Below are 19,016 nucleotides of genomic sequence, written 5' to 3'. Positions count from 1 at the left end.
CCGGGGAATATGCAAGCCAAGGAAGAAGCAGTACATGCTGCTATTCAAGGTAGGATTTGACAGTCCTGGCGACATGTGGACGGACATTATCCTGCTGGAATGCAGCCCCTGGCAATCTTCGCAGGAAAGAAATAGCTTGGGGCTGTAAAACTTCGTTTATGTATCGGATGCTGTTAAAATTGCCCACAATTCGTAGCAATTGTGATCGTCCATAATATGCTATGGTACCCCAGACCATAACTCGGGGTGTTCCTCCACTGTGACGTTCGATAATGCACTCCGGAATGTGCCGTTCACCGGCATAGCTCCTGACACGAATTCGGCCATCATGGTGCCACAAATTGAAGCGGGATTCGTCAGAAAAGACAACCTGCTGCCAATCCGCACGCCAGCTCCTATGCACTCTCAGAAATGAACTTTCAAATTTGACGAAATTTTCTTCGTTTTTGACGAAACCACTTCCAGGGATATGCTCCGAGCGAACATTTCGTCAAATTGAAGAAACTGCTTTTGTTAGAGTGGTTTGAGGATGCGAATTTCGTCAAATGTAACGAAATATTTCTTCATTCTAGTTTCGTCAAATTAACTATCATTTTCGTAGTTTTGAGAGTATTAGTTTCGTCAAATTAATTTCGTCATATATGAGGATATTAATTTCGTAAATTTTTAAGAAAATTTATTTTTTTTTTTAGCACATTTTTTTTTTTTTTTTTGAGACTACAGTAGAACCTCGTTAATTCGAACACGCTTAAAACAAATAAATGCTGAAATGAACTTTTTTGCAATCCTTGTCTAATTGTTTATTGTTTTTTTGGATAAAGCGAACCACGTTTTATAATAATCGATTTTAATGGTCCCTTTAAATTCGTTATAACGAGGTTCGACTGTATTTTATAAGATTTGTGTGCGTGTGATAAAATCCTAACTTCAGAATCTTACCACCGTAGTTTCCCACTTTATTGCGTATAGTCACTTTCACAGGCCCGTCATTTACGGGGTCAGGGGGTCAATTGACCCCCTCCCCCCACCAGTCTTGATTTTTGAACACTCATGTTTTTACACATGACTGGCCGTTGTTTTAGTCCGTTTTCTGTAAAATTTTTATTGAGTACTGACTGTTTGTCATATTTGGGGAAAAATTGAAACAATGGGCCTACAGCCCCCCCCCCCCCCATAAAAAAAAGACAAGTAATTGTTAAAAAAGAGGCACATAAAATATGTCAAGAAAATTTTTATTTATGTAAAAATGCAAACAAACAGCTTCTTAAAAAAGGTAAAACAAATCATTGCAGATTAAACTCCCCATGGTATCTAATTAAACCCCCCATAATGGGGGTTTTCCTTCAAACAATCTAATTTTTGTCGGATATTTTCCAAATTTGGCACAGAGGTTCGTTATTGGAGGCTCGGGAATTCACACAAGGTCGTTTATGCCCCTCTGTGTGTGGGGAGGGGGCGGGGGGGACAGACAACCCCGCATTGGGGGTTCTCCGTATTAAAAAAAAGTTTTTGTCCCATCTTTTTTAAATTTACCACAGAGGTTCTTAGATGCTCAAGAATCACGCAGGGTAGTTTTCATCACTTTATAAGGGGGGGGGGGGGGTTCCTTCAAAAAATCCAACTCTTGTCGGATCTTTCCAAAATTTGACACATAGGCTCTTTGGTGCAAGGGGATTCACGCAGGGTAGTTTTCGGCCTTCTATGGGGGGGGGGAGCAACCCCTATGGTAGTTTTCCTACAAAAAATCCAGTTTTTGTTGGATCTTTCCGAATTTTGCAGAGTTTCGTTATTTGATGCTCAGGAATTCTCATAGGGTGGTTTTCTTTCCGCTATGGGGGGCAACCCCCATACGGGAGGGGTTCTTATAAAAAAAACAGTTTTTATCATATCTTTTCCAAATTTGGAACAGAGGTCCTCTGATGCTCGGGAATTCACACATGGTAGTTTTCAACCCTCCATGATGGAATGGGGGGGCAACCACGCATTGGGGGTTCTCCTTATATAAAAAAAAGTTTTTGTCCGATCTTTTCTAAATTTACCCTAGAGGTTTGATGCTCAGGAATTCACGGAGGTTAGCTTTCGTCAATGTATGGGTGGGGCGGGGGGCAACCCCGATGGGGGGTTTTCCTTGAAAAAAATTCATTTTTTGTCGGATCTTTCCAAAATTTGGCATTGAGGTTTGTTCATTGATGCTCAGGAACTCTCATAAGGTAGTTTTCGCCCCGCTATGGGGGACAACCACCAAATGAGGGGTTTTCTTACAAAAAAACCAGTTTTATCATGTCTTTTCCAAAATTGTCACAGATGTCCTTTGACACTCGGGAATGCCCATTTTCGTCCCGCTATGGAGTGGGAAACCACGTGTGTGTGTGGTTGGGGGGTCTTATAAGAACCCAGTTTTTGTCTGATTTGTTCCAAATTTGGTACATTTGTCTTTTGATGTTTCGGAATTCTCATATAGTGTAGTTTTCGTCCCGCTATGTGTGGCAAACCTTATAGGAGTTTTCCTCATAAAAATCCAGTTGTCGTCGGATCTTTTCCAGATTCGGCCCATATATCCTTTGATGCTGGAAATCCACATAGGATAGTTTCCCTTGGGGTAGTATTCATATGGGGTACTACCCCATGTGATTAAAGAACCTATGTGCCAAATTAGAAAAAGATCTGACAAAAGCCTGGATTTTTGTAAGGAAAACTCCCCTAATTGGGGAGGGGGTGCCCCTAAAGCGGAAAGAATATTTCAAACTGTTTGAACTACATCGCTACATCGCGATGTAAGGATGGCGATGCATCACGATGTAGAAATTCCTACGTCGCCCTGCCCCTACTGGGAATATAAAAGTGCTACTTCCTCAGCAGACATTGGGTTCTGGAAAAAAAAAATCATGTGCCACTTTTATGCACAGTCAGATCGATATATGCTCGGAAGAAAATTGCTGAAAAGTTTCTTCTTCATTGCATCGCATGAAAAAATTCCAGAAAAAAAAAAAAAAAAAAAAAAGATTTTTATCCAACTTATACCACAAATTTCAAAGAAAAAGTATAATAAAATGGACAACTTTAAGTTCGTACATATTTGTTCTAAAATTAGATACAGAAAATAAAATTAGATAATCTTAAGAAAAAGCTTACCTTTTTCTTTTTCCAATTAATTATTTGTTTTATTTATTTTGCTTGTATGTAGAATGTTTATCTGGCCAAATTTATGTTTAATACATTAACTTTATTATTGCATGCAATGCATACTTCATACTTTGAAAACAATTCTCTGCCAAAATTGCAAAAGGTATTTGAAGATATAAATCTTTAAAAAATGCAGATGTGAAATAAATATTTTGGTAAAATTAATTTAGTGTAATGTTTGTTAAATAATTATAAAAATATACCTTTGCTTTTTACCCCTAAGTTTTTATTTTTATTTCCAAACATGTGTAACATGAAATCAAAATATAATATACGAACATTTAGAATATTGTTATAATTATGAAAAAGTCTTCGTCTGTCCTTGTTCCGATTATCTCCGTGATGTTGGATCCATCCTAAAAAAGTTTTAAAAAGAGAATATATACATAATAAGTAAAGATTTAAGTCCATGGGTGTATGCCCTCATGCACATGGATCTTTTTTCTATTTCGATGAAAGTTTGCGATTAAATGCAGCAGTTTATTTCTGAAATAAAACATGTTTTCACGATTTCTTTCAAAAACTGAGTTTTTTTTTCCTTAAGTTAAAAAGCTACGATTTTCTTGTGACTTTGAAAAGCATCTGATTTAATTTTCATATTTTTCAAAATATATGATTATTTCGATGCTGACAGCTTTTTTTCAAGCAGATTGCAAGAATGAGTTATTTTTACAGCGGATGAACAAAATTTTTATTTAGGCAGCTAGACTCTCATTTAGTTTCTGAAATTAATTTCTGAATAATATTCTAGAATTAGAGTTTCTTCAATTTATCGAGAAACAGCATTATTTAGCCATTAAACGAGTTAATTCTTTTGCACATCAAGTCGTGAATTTTCATTTTTTTGAGCTATAAAAAAATCAAAAGTGCGAAAATTGTTGATCTGTGATTTTTTTTTAAATTTATTTTTTATTTTAACTGATAGCCAAAATACACCGTTTTTTTTTTCCGATTTTCGTGTTCCGTTTTCTTTACGAATGTTTTCTGAAGTACTCCCCCCCCCCCCCCCCACCCAAATTAGTTCCAATAAAGTACTTATGAATTAAGTAGTACTGAAATTGGTGATTATGATTTTATTTGCACTTTTTTCAGAGATTTTATTGTGCTATGTTATCAATAAACAACATTTACTTACCGAGCTTTACCTCCTTAAACTACTATCAAATTAGAGTCAAAAACCCAGGGCTCCAACACTCGAAGCCACGCTCTATTTCGTAAGTTAACTAGTAATTACATAAAGCTACCTTCTAAGCTGATGGATAGGGATTTAGTAGGGAAAAAAACTGATTTTTCTGCTATACTGGGGGTAGAGTACTTACAAAATGGGGCGTAGCTTAAGGGCGTGTGTATTTCGGATTTTTTTAACTCAGCTGGTAATGATTTTAAGAGGGAATGCTTGCCAAGTAAAGTTGTTAATTGATAGTTATACTACTTTGAAATCTTTAAAAAATATTCGAACAAAATCATAAAATCATCAGAATCAATCACTAGTACAAAAATATTCAAACGTAGCTCTACTTACTAGTTTTGGGACGGAGACGAAGGGAGTATCATCTTTTAACTAAGCATAAATGATTTTCAAAATATGCAATTTTCACGCAGGAAATAAAAAAAAAACGCCAAGGGAGAAGAGCTGCCAAAGATAGGGGAAACCCAATAACAAAGTGCATTTTCTAGTTTGTTTGTGTCTTGAGAACTAATTGACTGATATCAATGGATTTTTTTTTAAAGGTATATAATGAAAATAGGGACTAGTGTGGTGAGCAAAGCTTGTTACATATATAAAGTTTATCATAAATTTTCATTATCCTTTTAATTTTTCATATATTTTCATTATCCTTTCAATTTTTCAATTGAAGTTCGGGTAAATTTTCAGACATTTTATTTTATATGCAGCAAAATCACAACTCCAACTTAAAAGATTTGCTGCATTTATTTTAGCAGCAGAAACTATGTATAATGGAAAAATTCATAATTATGACAAATCATGTAACACAAATTGACATAGAAAAACTTATAAATTTAGTGCATGAAGTGGGAAAATAAACAACAAATAATACTTATTATTGTTATCACAATTTTCAAACATGCTATATACTATCTTTTCTTTTTTTTCTTTTTAAATTGAGGTTAAACATTAAAACTTCACTTCAATAATTTATTTTAATTTGCGGAAAAATTGAAAAAATATTGAAAATATTCTGCTGAAATATAAAGCACAAAGAGTTCTTTATGGAAATTAATATTTTCTCTATCTTAAAATGATTTTATCAAATTGATATTTACTTTACTTCATGTTTTGTGCAAGTTAAAAAAAAAAAGGCTGCACAAATAATGAACATCAGCACTGATTGCTAGAAACATCTGCCGCCGGGGAAAGAGATCATATAAACAACGTGGGGTAAGCTGGTAAGCATATTGGGGGATTGGTATATAGTATTTGTTTAAGAAAATAAAAATGCAGAATGAAACAAATTTGAACTATTAAACTAAAAAATACACTTCGTTTAACAGAATTATTTTTGTAAAATTCATGGAGAAGAATGAAAACACATAACCATGTAATATATTCCATGTTGAAATTAAAAGCTTCAAAGTTCTATGCCTTTTATAAAAGCGCTGTATTTATGATCTGTGTTAGTTAAGCTACGGTGGAGGTTTTTTTTTTTTTTTTTTTTTTTTTTTTTGTAAGTTTAAATTCGTAAAAACTCTTTAGTCATGTTTGTAATTTTTTTAACGAAATAAAAGAAGTACGCTTTTGGAAACAAATGTCAACGAACCAACATTTTCTTCTAAATAAAAAAAACAACGCTAGCTAAGCCTAACGTGGAGGTGTCTCAAAGTTAACACACAGAATTCTAAACCAAATCGAACCGTTCGTTTTCAATTTTAATGTGTTTTAAATACAACTATAAACACAACACTATACAAAAATGTAACAATACATAAAAGAAGGCACATTGCACATACAAATTTCAATAAATGCTAACCTTTTTTATGAATCCTTTAGAATAATTGAGATAAGATAATTTAACGACAAAGTACAAGATTGAAACGAAATCTCCCAGAATGCACTGCAATGTGACGAAATCGGGACGAAATAATTTCGTGAAAAATTTGAGATTTCTGGTTTCGTCAAATATCACGTGATTCGGTGACGAAAGGATCGTCGAAAATAACGAAATAGTGCTCGAGGATTGCCGAATCGTCAAAATTGAGCGTTTCATTTTTGACAGTGTGCACATTGGTTCATTCTAGCCGCAGGCGACGATGGTTTTGCGTGAGAGGAATCCTGTATAAAAGAATGCTTGCACGCAGTCCACGCTGCAGCAGGCATCTCCGAATTGATGAAGCACACAATGAAACACCTGTAGCTGTTGCTCACTGTGCTGCCAATTGTCTAGAAGAAGCTGTGCGGTCCGTCAGTGCCATACGTACCAGGTGTCGGTCATCGCGAGCTGACGTCACATTTCGGGGTTCACTCCCGGATTTCTGAGCTGTCCGACCCTCGTCCGTCTACTGCTTCCAAGCACGCATGATTGTGCTGCTGTTACGCTGCACACGAGTCGGCTACTGCACGATAAGACAATCCAGCTTCACGAAGGCCGACGATTCTGCCCCGTTCAAACTCCGAAATTTGCTCAAATTTCGCTTTCTTTCGTCGAAGAGGCACAGTAAAGATTCAGTTAACGTTTACTCTAGTATATAACCACCGATAATCATACACGCCTCGCTACAGCCGTCTATTTATATTCGGTTCGATCCGTCGTTCAGAGGGCGCTGCTCAGCATACGCATGCGCTACCGGTCTGCAATTCTAATCATTTGCATATCATGCCCTACTTTACATTTCCTGCAATTTTCAGCTCACTCGCATAAGTCCTTCGTGGTGTTGCAATTGCGTTTATATAGTAGTGTTAAAACCAACTCAATCCATGTTTTTTCTTTTTCTTTTCTTTTTTTTAAATATAATTTGCTTAATCTTTGGCGATTCTATACAGCCTCAAAGCGATATGGAAGGAATCGAACTGAATCCGGTCGAAAAACGGTGACAAAAACTCCGATTTACATCAAAACCAGCTCAATCGATGCTTTCATAGTTGGACACTATGTAAAGACAATCATCTGTACCAATACCTTAAATTAATAGAATTTGAATCGAAAAACGCTAAAGAGAAGATCAATTTACTTCAAAACCAGCCTAATCCAAATTATTTTTATCCGTGAATCATCACACAATACGACTAATTTAAAAGCGAAAACAAGAATAAAGTCGTACACTAAATATTTTTCAAAGGATAGGAAATATTTTGGAAAACTGAACTGAGCGAAGTGTGAAAGGTTTTTCATCTCTTCTATGAAATTTATATAAATGAATTGAACTTCTTTTTATACTAAACGCTTCATGGCGTGTAATTATTGTGAAAAAACTGAAGAGTTATATGGAACTGCTTTGGTTTTTTGAGGGGCGTAAATGAAAAAAAGTGCACGATCCCTGTAAATGAACAAGTTTGTTCAGCGGGCAAACAGAAATTTTCTCGCCATTTCCTTGCAGGAATTGTTCCTTCTTCAATATAGATACACCCAATCGGGCACACTGAAAAAAAAAATCGTAAAAAGTAATATCTGTCCCTCAGAGCCAGAGTAACGTAAGTCCAAAAATTGTGATTTTCCGCAAATTGGTGCATTGTATGTAGAAGCCTATTCTGCATCGACCCGTGTGAACGTAATTCTTTATAAAAAAATCCTTTTCAATTTTTTAGGGTTAAAATCGCGCGCGTCCTATCCTTTGCATGCGCCAGAAAACAGTTTTTCCCCTCTCCAGTAAAATTATCATAATGTGACTTACGTCCTTCTGGCTCTGAGGTACAGATATTTGGTTCAAAAATTATTTAAAACTAAAAAACTCTATTGAAAGAATTATAGCTTCCTTATTGTCTAAATGGTGGCATAGATCATACGTTACGTTTTTTAAAAGATTCTTCTCAAGCAAAAATATTTGCTGAGATCATATCCTTCTTGTTTTTTTTTTTTGTTTTTTTTGATAATTTTTTTTCCTTTAAACGTCTTATCTTACGTCGTCAGATTTTATCTAGACTAGCGTCATTTAAAAGAGTAATCGATTTGTGAAATACGTTAATGTTTCGTATTTATTATGTAATTATCAACGACATCATTGCTTTCAATGACATCATAATCAAAGAAAGAAGCAAAATTTTTTTTTTAATGAATTTAAAAATATTCATTTCTCATTATTACCCTAAAAAATATGAAGAAAAATTGTGTTTGAATTTAAATCAGTAAGAACATATTGACATTAGTATCCAGTGTCTCAAAACTTAAGGTTAAAAAAAAGTCTGCAGATATATACTCCCGATTACAAAAATGACGCAACTCCAAAAAACAGCATTGGAGAAAATCAAGGTGTGACACTTAGTTTTAAGTGATTTAGTCACACATATATTTCAATGCGTGCAAAAAAATTCGGATGTAATGTACTGTCTTTGTTGTCTAAGTTAATAGCGCATTCTTTCAGTTCAAAAATGTTTCTTCTTAATAATGAAATTTTAATTTAATAAAATAAACTTGTTAATTTGTTTATTAAATTATTAATTTGCAAGTGCGTGGTATAAAATAAATCTCTTAATTTGGAAGTACTTTATAGTATACCTCAGGACGTACTAGACCAGGGATTTCTCAGCTTCTGGTCATTACAAAGTGACCATATTTTAAAGAAGGTTGCACATTTTTCATGCACCATAAAACAAAAAGAAAAAAAATCAGAATTTTCGCGATTAAGATTACTGACATCCATATTGCTGTTATTACTTACTGTAAAATCCTATTTTACTGTAAAATTATAGGGTACTACAAAAGAACAAGAGCGCTATGGGTAGCTGAGCTGATTCAAAAGACGAAATACAAGCAGTAGGGTTCGAGCCTACCATCGCCTTGTTCGTAAATCGACACCCTATCAATTTTACCAGGGGTTCTCAAACTGGGTGCCGCGGTACCCTGGGGTTCCGTAGGAAGAGACGTGGGGTCCCGCAAAGTGTCCATAGTATCAATATATATTTAAGATGGGTGTGAAAAATAAAGTCATTTTCACCAATAAGGTCATCTTCTCATTGATGTAGCATAGCGAAAATTTGCTTGATCGTGACTTCATAGTCATCAGAAACATTACCTGATGATAAAGTGTTATCAACAAGCAATTTCTAATCAGCAGGCAGCAGAAACAAGGTAACAAAAGTTATTACAGAAGAATGATGTCAGAACTACCCGACCTTATTATACAGTACGTTTCGTTTCTCCATGGTTCACTGTAGTTTACTAGTATGAAAAAAGTTATTTATTGTTCTTTGAGACTAATTTATAATCATAACAAGGTTAAACCGTCCTTCTTTGTTAAAACTGCTGAAAAACATTCTTAAATCTTAAATTTTCACTTGTTTATGTATTGTTTCGGATATTTTGTAAGTAATCTGGTGGCCATGCAAAAGCTGAAGCCAATTCAATCATAAATTAGCGAGATACTAGGTTATGAACCTCAGCGTGTTCTTGTTTGGTGCACTTACCGTATATAATAGCGATGGACTGGAGTGCCGTGTGAAAGCTCTAATTCTTCAAAGGGTGCCGCCAGTGGAAAAGGTTTGAGAACACCTGCCCTATACTGAATAGGACGAACTGGGGAATAAAGGAGGGAAAGCAAATTATCTGCTTCGCACCGTAATTCATGTAACACTCATTACCACTGCACTAGTTTCCTTTTTTGGCAATATTTACTGTAAAATTTTCTCCGTACTGTAAACAAACATTTTTCAATAATATCTGTTCCTTAACACTAGAAATTCGCCCGTCAAGGTATGACGGGTGTAAATTGCTTCTACCTTTGAACGAAGCCATTCCATGTTTCGTGATATTTTGATAGTTGAAATTGTAACCCTAACTCCAGTGGATTAACCCTAAAATCCAGTAGGTAGCGTTCATTGTTGACCATTTTTTCGTTTCTTCATTCCCCTGAAATGACACTATCTTACCAGCAAAAAAAGTTTAAGTTACCGGATCGAGTTCAGCCTTGTCATAATAAAGCCTTTCCTCGATCATTGGCTATTATATATATATATATATATATATATATATATATATATATATATATATATATATATATATATATATATATATATATATATATATATATATATATATATATATATATATATAAGGATTTTCTGGAATTTTCAACGGGGTACAGTCGACAACGCGATTCGACTTAAACACTGGTTTCCTAGGAGCAAATCGCCGATCTTAGACGTTGCTCCTCGCCGTGAGGCTGAAATCAATGGATTCCGGCGTGACCATTCACGACATCGATTTAGTTCGGGCGCGCATGCGCAGAAAAATCAAATTTGGCGAGAAGCGACGCCGACGATTGGCGAGTTCGCTCCTAGGAAACCAAGGCTTTACGCGAAATGGCTATAACGCGAGTTTTTCAGGAGCAACGAATTTTAGAGCAAAAGCGAATTTCTCGCTCTCAACACGAAAATATTTGGAAAGGAATCTTGATGCTACGTTTCGGCTTTGTTATTGACTGCTAAACATTGACTTTGTGAATGTACTTTCATCCTTTTAGCATTACTGACTGTGTAAGTTCCCACACACTGCACTGTAAACACAGCTTTGTTAGTATGAATATATCACCACACCTCATTCTTCATTTATTTATTCTAAATATGGAAGGTGATTAAATATTGTGGCACCTATGCACACTGTTTCATATAAAGTTTGAAGGTGGAAACAAAAAGCGAAAGTTTGCGACAATTTAAGAAAAGATAAATACTTTTGATACGCTTGAACAACTAGAAAGTAGGTCGAAGGTAGTACGACAATTAGGTATGAGTGAATTTTTCATACGTATAATTAAAAGTCAGGAGAAGGCAATAAGTTCAGACCTTAATTTCAATATGAAGCTCGCACCTCGCAGAGTAGTGTTTAAGCAAAATGCAAACATATGAAACTGGAATCCGCTCTTGTATTGTAGATTATAAAGACTTTGAAAGAGGGGTGTTACCACAGATGTAAATGTTATAAAAGTAAATATGAAACTACTGTATTTAAAAATATATTGGAATGACGATCAGATTGCAAAGCATAAATCATTATCATCAATTTTTAATAAATGCAACTTATTGTATCTGCTTTATTATTACTACATACTGTGCGCATTTTAGTTTTATTTTTATGTCTCTCTCTCCCATTGGTCATTGATTTTCTGCATCGTAACAGCTTTTTTTTTAATACGGTAGAAATCAGCTGTTTATGTAAGAAACGATAATATATAGTTAAAAAATGGCTTAAAACAGTTTAAAAGTGTCTAAAATGATTGGGTATGTTTAAAAAAAAAATTAAACACAACACTTTTCCACAACGCGAAATTTCGACTTACGCGATGAGTCTTGTAACACATCCCTCGCGTAAGTCGGGATCCGACTGTATTGCCCATTATGTTGTTAGTATATTTAGCATCAGAAAAATATCAGCTTGAAGGAAAATGCCATAAAAGCGGCTAATTTCCAGCCATAACGATTCAAACCGCTTTCAAAAACAATTAGATGGAAGATGAAGCCTACCTTGTTTATAGGGGCATAGTGTATGAACGATTACTTAATTTCGAAAAACAATTGTTTATGAGAAGAAAACACCGTTATGTCCAATTTACTTGTAACAAGATCTAAAATTGTTTTTGCGCACACTCTTCCGCTCTTGACCTTATATGCGTCATTTCTGATCAGTTACAGTTTTCAATCACCTCTCATAAAACACAATAGTGTTGAAATTCGAGAAAAAAAATTGTTTTCTTTTCCATTTCATTTCCAAGCTACTATTGTCACGATTCGAAAGATATATTGTGCTCAGCCTAAACAAGGTCACAAAAATTAAGTCGTCTGCAATTTCCTTGTTTGCGAATAATAGTTTGAAGGAAGGTTTCCAATTCTAGTGAAATTGGTTTACCTTCGAAAAGAAAGACTTTCCTCTTGAACACTTCCCTGTAAGTAAACGGTAGACCCGTTTTAAAAAGCAATAAGGGAGAGGGGGACAGGAAAAAACTTTTCGAATGATAAAACTCTAGAAGTAGAGCTGTAGAAACGTTCGGGAAAAAATTTAGACAACGTAATTTGAGAAGTACAATAATATATTTCCGAACGTTAAGTTTCCTGAATGAAATCATTAGTTTTGATTGGATCAAATTAGTTGTGAAATAATCAATTTCTTGATCGTAGAAGTTCAAGGGAGCTCAAATCCTCAACTTCTTCTGTTTTTTTTTTCTTCTTTCTTAAAAATTTCTTACAACTAGGACAAGACTTAACCTGATTTCAAGATGTTTATATAAGTTTAGAAGAATATGGCACCTGCCTTTTTTATTTCTTTTTCATTTATTAATTTGTTTCATATATTTATTTATTTATTTCATGTATTTATTTATTTATTTCATTTATTTATTTAATACATTTATTTACTTATTTATTTTAGAAATTCAGCATGAGTCAGTAAACAAATTTAATTTGATGAATAATTTGCCTGCTTCTCAGCAAATATTTGGAGACTGTTTTTGTTACTCAGCAATACGTGAAATAAAATCAACAGCTTTTAGTTTCAATTTATCAGTTACCTCAAAGTGCATATTAAAGATGCACCGATTAAGCAGCAATAAAACCTATAATCGGCCAATTTTTACCGATTAATCGGAGAAACAAATTAAAACAAAATTGCTTTAAGTATGCCTATAATAAAAATCTATGCTGAATGAATTTGTTAATGGTAAATAAATATAATTTTCTGCAACAGAAGATTAAATGTAATAAATAACAATAATAATTATGATAACATTTTATACATAGTGCAAAATGAAGTCTCAAAAAGGCCCTGTTAGGTGAATGCGCAAAGCTGGAGAACTAGCCGACAGACCAAATAATATACAATTTATCCAAGTTAAGACACAGTTTTCACATATATTCCCGAATTCGGGAAAGACAAAATACTTGCACATTTTAACATTATGTATCAATCGAAAGTATGCATTTTTGTGCACAGGATGATGGACTTTGTTATGTTCTTCCAACTTAACTATTACGCGAGTTATAAGCGTTTTTAGTTCAAATTTTCTAAGCCTTTCCTTAACCTAAATCATTATTTAGTGTTTCATCTCAACTACCAGTCGATAACTATCTTTACAGCACGTTTTCTTTTGCAACTGTTATAACTACTTCCCCTTTTTTCATCAGCAAGTATGTATCTATGCACGTTTTTCTTCTTTCTTTTAAATCATTCGGTGAAGTTCGGAATTCCATTCGGTAAATTCAAAATTTTCCTAGTTTTAAAAATTTAAATTCGGGGCGCTACTATCAGTGTGCATGGAATATGAAAACGAAATTGGTTTGTCTTGCCGAAAAATATTGTGTATAGCTAGCTAGCAAAGTAAATTGCATATAATATTAATAGTGTTTCTAAATCAAATATTTCTGTACCGGAGCTTGATTTCTAGACCTCCCTGTAGTTGTAGTACTGCAAGAAAAGAAAATTAGGAGTCTTCGTACCAAATTTTAACTTTCTACGACATACCGTTTTTGAGTTATGCGAGATACATACATACAGACGTCACGAAAAAACTCGTGGTAATTCAATCGGGATTCGTCAAAATGGATATTTCGGGCTTCCATGCGTTCTTAGGCAGATATCGCTGTTCCGGTGGGACAGTGACATAACAGCAAAATTAATTGAAAATGAGTTATTGTCTCCACTGGGTCAAAACGTGCCCCATACGGAGGAACACGGACAGATTTGTTTTTCAACTTTTAGCCACCAGGGCAATAACTCAACTATGTTTCATTGTGTGAGGTTGTTTCATGTATATTTGGTTTTACTGTGAAGTTGCACTTTATGCAGTTGTATTAGTGTCCCACCCGAACAGCGATATGCACGAGCGATCGGATCAAAAATATCACTCAACATTCGTTTTTGGGATGAGTAAAATGGAAACTTCGGCCGAAACTTGAGGAAAAAATTTTTCACGAATACAATACTTCCTTTACTATGTAAAAGGAAGTAAAAGAGCGTGAAAATGAATGAAAAAAAGTGCGAGAAACAATGGAAAAGAGCGAAACGAAAGAAAATGTAAATTTAGATTTGACTGTTCTTGTCGGGCTGACGTTCTCGGATGAAAAGTTCTACCGCATATTTCGAAACATTTCAAGCAAAAATTCTGCAATTTGAATGCAGTGTAAATCGAGACATAAATGTATTGCGTTTGAAAGAATCCTCATATTCATGTAAAACAAGCTTGAATTGCAGGCGTAAGCAGTATCAACACTTTACAGAGGAATTTTTTGCGAAAAGATGTAAGCATTGCAAAACCTATTCAACGACGCATCTCTTACCTTCAACTAAAGATAAAATATTCTTTATCGTTCAAAAGGTAGCTATCAAAAATAAGCAATTCATGTAAAAACGTCCTAAATTTTAGATAAACATCTGTTATTAGAATCTTTTATGAATCAGCTTCGAAATATTTCTGTTTCCACAGATTACTGGGAAACAAAAAAAGATACCGCACTAAAGATATCTAAGCATGAATTGTCTTTCGCAACTAATGATTTGTTTTTGCTTTTCGCATTTTTCTGTTAAAAAGACAATGTTTCAGTTCTTCAAATCTGTTAAATATTGTAGATAAAATAATGTGTCTCTCAAATTGATTTTTGTTTTATTATTTGTTAATGGAAATTAATGCACATAATTCTAGGCTCGTTATATTTAAACATCCTTGATACTATCCATCAAAGAGTGGTATAGTTCCTAAATTATTTTCTTGTCTATTTCAAGCTTAATGTCCTAATTCTTCAAGTATTTGCACAAATTAACTGTTTAATTGAAAAAAAATGTTTGTTCAAACCACAAAGTTGACATTCTTTGAAGAAGTTTTGAATGAATCATACAAGGCTCATACATAAAATCACATAACCAGAATATTTGAACAGCATTAGCGAAATTTAAAATGAGTTGCTCGGAACTAACTTTTTTCTCCTTTTGTACTTATAGTTTTCCTTTTCTTTTTCGTTCTTTTAAGATTTTGATTTCAGTCTTTCGTTTGATAAAATCCTTCAAACGGTTATTAAAATATCCATGAGTCGCACTGACTTTGAAAAAAAAATCATTTTTCATTTCAAAACTCATTAAAAAAAAGTTGGAGAAATTTTTTGACTGAATTTCTCATGAAAAATTTCGTTCGGGACCATTTTGTTTTCACATCCTGAAAGTTTAGGGATTTGAAAATAAATCTCCCTATCTATAAGATCATTTTCGTAATTGTTAAAAAAAATAAAAGGATGACTGTGTGTATATGTGTGTATGGTTTGATATGCAATGTCAATTAATCGTTTATGTTTAAACTCCTTGAATTCGGCCACCAATAAAAATTTAAATTTAGGTAACGTATTGTACTCTTCATTGGTTTTGTTTCTTTTAACTCGGTAATTCTTATTTTTGTAATTAGAACTAGGAACATTATATTATTAAACTTTGAATAGCAATTTGAAAAGCAAGTCCTGTCTTTTGTCAATGTTCATAAAAACATTAATATTTATCTCCCAAGCTGTTTGAACGTGCGAGCTTTTTCGTTTAGCTCCCACCCCAGCGTTTTCAACTTTTGTATATTTTCTGCGATTTTATATTTATTTAACAGCAAATTGTTATTTATTTGCTTTGGAAAACTTGGAAACAAGTTAAAAGGCGTTTCAGAATTAAGTATTTCATTTACAACATTCTTACAATTTTCAAATCAATCACTCACTTTCTACAACTTTTTGCAGAATTGTGCCTAACGCAGATCATAAAAGCAGTAGAAAAGTTCTTATTTCTTTAACTGCAATTTCTTTTTAGTTCGCAATATTTGGGACTCTTAAAAACTTTGAAGATTGCTTTCCTAATCCATATTTAAAAAATCATGGCATGGAAAGACATCAACAAAAAGCAAATCTTCTCAATAACATTCTTAAATGTTTCAGAAATCGGAAGATGACTGAAAAATATTTCGAAGCATGTTACAAAGAGAGAGTACAAAACATATTTTTTTTTACTGAATAATTGCAAGAAAAGAAACAATGCATGTACATTTCAAAAATCAAAGGGAAAACTTATTTGCTACTGCTGGTAAATTTATACAACATATTGCAATTGTCTTCCCCTACAAACTACCTCAGGTGCTTCAAATGAAATCGATTCGCAGTCATATGAAGAATCGAAACTATTTTACTATGGTTCCATTATCAGAAGTGTTATTTTATAAATGATTTCGAAACATACACTAAAGTTACATTGTATTTTTAAATCTACAATATATTTTACCTTTTCAGCGTATGTTAAAAGTTTTTTAAGTGGGATGTTTAGTATTAAAACTAGTTCAAGCCTTGATTTTTCAAGTATTTTTCTTTCATAGTTTGATGCTTGTTTGCCGATACCATCATGCCACAAAGCTATTTGAAACGAATCCATCTTATTCGGGTCGAAAACCATTGGCAAAACCCCGTGTTAAAAAGCAACTCAATTCCTGCTTCTACCACATGCGTGATTCTACAAAAGTGGCAAGGTTTTTGTTCCACTATGATATTTTTATTCTGTTTAATTTCTTTTTTAAAAAAGACCTTTCTTATGAATACTTTTATACTTCATTAGCACTGTAATTTCGATATTTAACTTTGTTAAAAAAAAATTCTCCATTAAAAGTAAAATTTTTCAGTGAGATGTCATTTGTACGCCCTGTCCCATGGCTGTAAGCATCATATTCTAAAAAAATCTAAACAAAACAGATTAGAGATTTCAGCTACTTTTTTTTACAATTAAATACATATATATATATCTTAAGAACATTTATCATAAAAAAGCTGAAAAAATATAAAAATATCGGCTCTGGAAACGAGTGCAAACATTATCCTAAGGGCTGTCAGTCATCCAAATTTCTGGAAATGGCTGGAAAAAAATTTTTCCTTTCAAGACTTGTTTAAAAAATGGCAACAGTACTGTATAGTTTATTTCATCTGATACAAGTTGCATTTACTTCTCCATCTTGTTTCTTGGTGACCCCTTAACTTAACAGGTGCTTAATCAGTTCGCAACTTTGATTGCACTGACTCTCGTATGGCATAAAATTGAAATACCACATAATTTGGAGTGTGAATGGGAAATTGAAAGGAAAAAAAAGGGGGGGGGGCGATTTACTTCAAAACTAGCTCCATACAAATTATTTTCATCTGTAAATAATTGGATAATATTGCTAAATTAAAAAAAGAAACAGAGGAAAGAAGAATTTGGTGGAAGTCATACACCAATTCTTTTTCAAACAATAAAGAAGTTTAAGTGGGCAGAGCATGAAATGTTTCTGTTCCTCCTGAGAAGACTTTTTGAAAAATGAAATAAGCTGGTTTTGATACCAACCACCTCAAATATTCAAATAGGCATTCCAAATTGTATGTGTTTACCTCTAAAAGTATTGATGAAAAACTGATTTAAACATACATTTCTTGCTTAAAGAAAAAATATATCTTATTAATTCTTGATTTTTTTTCTCTCTCCCTCTTTAGGGCTAAGAACTGGAAATCGCACCCATGTGTAAAGCTGTAATAATTCCAAGAGTTTTCTGACTTGGATTCTACCACAATTAAATTTAGTGCAATTCACCATCTGTAAAGAATGTATTTCGAAACTTAGATTCTTTATTGTTTTTATAAGTTTCATTTACTCTGCGACGATCAATCGTATACTCCTAACTCAAGCATTACAGTTACAGTGAAATCGTTTCGATCTAAAAGTGCCGAAGAACAAGAGCGGTTCAGCAATGCTTCGAATTGCACAGACAGTTTTAAAACGTTGTGATTTTGAAATAATCTTTCTAAGTTGTATAAAGTTTTTGGAACAACACTTTGAAGCCCAGTGTGTGTGCCAATCCTGAACCTTTTTATATTGATAAAGACTGGTGAAATGATGTCACAACTGTTTAGACTTTTCATGTAAAAAACGAACAATTGGAAGTTGTATGTTTAAAGTTACATCAGTCTTGTCGAAAACCCATGATGAAGCTGTGACATATGATTAAATTTTTAAGATCAGTTCTTTACAGAATGGCAATTTTTCTTCTTTCAAAACAACACTCTTTTTCGTGTCACACTTTTTCTCCAGTCGGTCGATATAAACGTGCGGAAAATTGGCGGGATACATGTCATATGATTATACGACGTGTGAAAAACGTCTTCAGTGTCCGTTTGGAATTGAATACTCGCGACAAAATGAAATTCATAATGCAATTTCGCATCGGAGAGATGCTAGGTATCTCCATCTGGATGGGAGACTGAGCGTTAAAATTCACGAGGCAATGACTGTCCCCTGATAGAGGCTGCCGCATGAAAGAATGGAAAGAATGATCTTGGAGAAATGCACTAGGTATGCGAATGGTGAGAAACCAGTACGCAACTCCATTATAAACAAGCATTTTTTCGCTAAATGAAGTATTATCATTTTTTTAAAATTAAATAGCTACTTCAGACAAAATTAAATAGATACTTTTTTTCTTTTTGAAATTGAGGCAATGAGAAGCAAAGGGGGTGGGGTGGCAAGAGGATGTTCTAAAGTTTTGAGTAAAACACTTTTAATTCTCAGACCCTAAGTAGTCTTTAATTGAAAATTTGCTCAAACACTTGCTGTACAACAGCACCTACTAAAACTACTTGTACCATCTCTTGCCCCATAGCAGAGGAGAGATCCTCCTAATATTTTAACTGGTTATCTCCA

At 33.8% G+C, this 19,016-nt stretch overlaps 1 protein-coding gene across 2 annotated transcripts in view; it reads left to right on the top strand.

The window, feature by feature from the left end:
• Positions 1-18,323, top strand: part of LOC129235314 (muscle M-line assembly protein unc-89-like) — a 582,103-nt gene extending 563,780 nt beyond the window's left edge. For both annotated transcript variants that reach the window (XM_054869050.1, XM_054869049.1), the window contains exon 10: positions 17,813-18,323. The gene's annotated coding sequence lies outside the window, so the exon portion shown is untranslated. The remainder of the gene's footprint in view (positions 1-17,812) is intronic.
• Positions 18,324-19,016: the final 693 nt, after the last annotated feature.

This window comes from Uloborus diversus, chromosome 2 (assembly GCF_026930045.1).
Source record: "Uloborus diversus isolate 005 chromosome 2, Udiv.v.3.1, whole genome shotgun sequence".
Classification (NCBI taxonomy): Eukaryota; Metazoa; Arthropoda; class Arachnida; order Araneae; family Uloboridae; genus Uloborus; species Uloborus diversus.
This window is presented reverse-complemented; position numbering and strand designations above follow the sequence as displayed.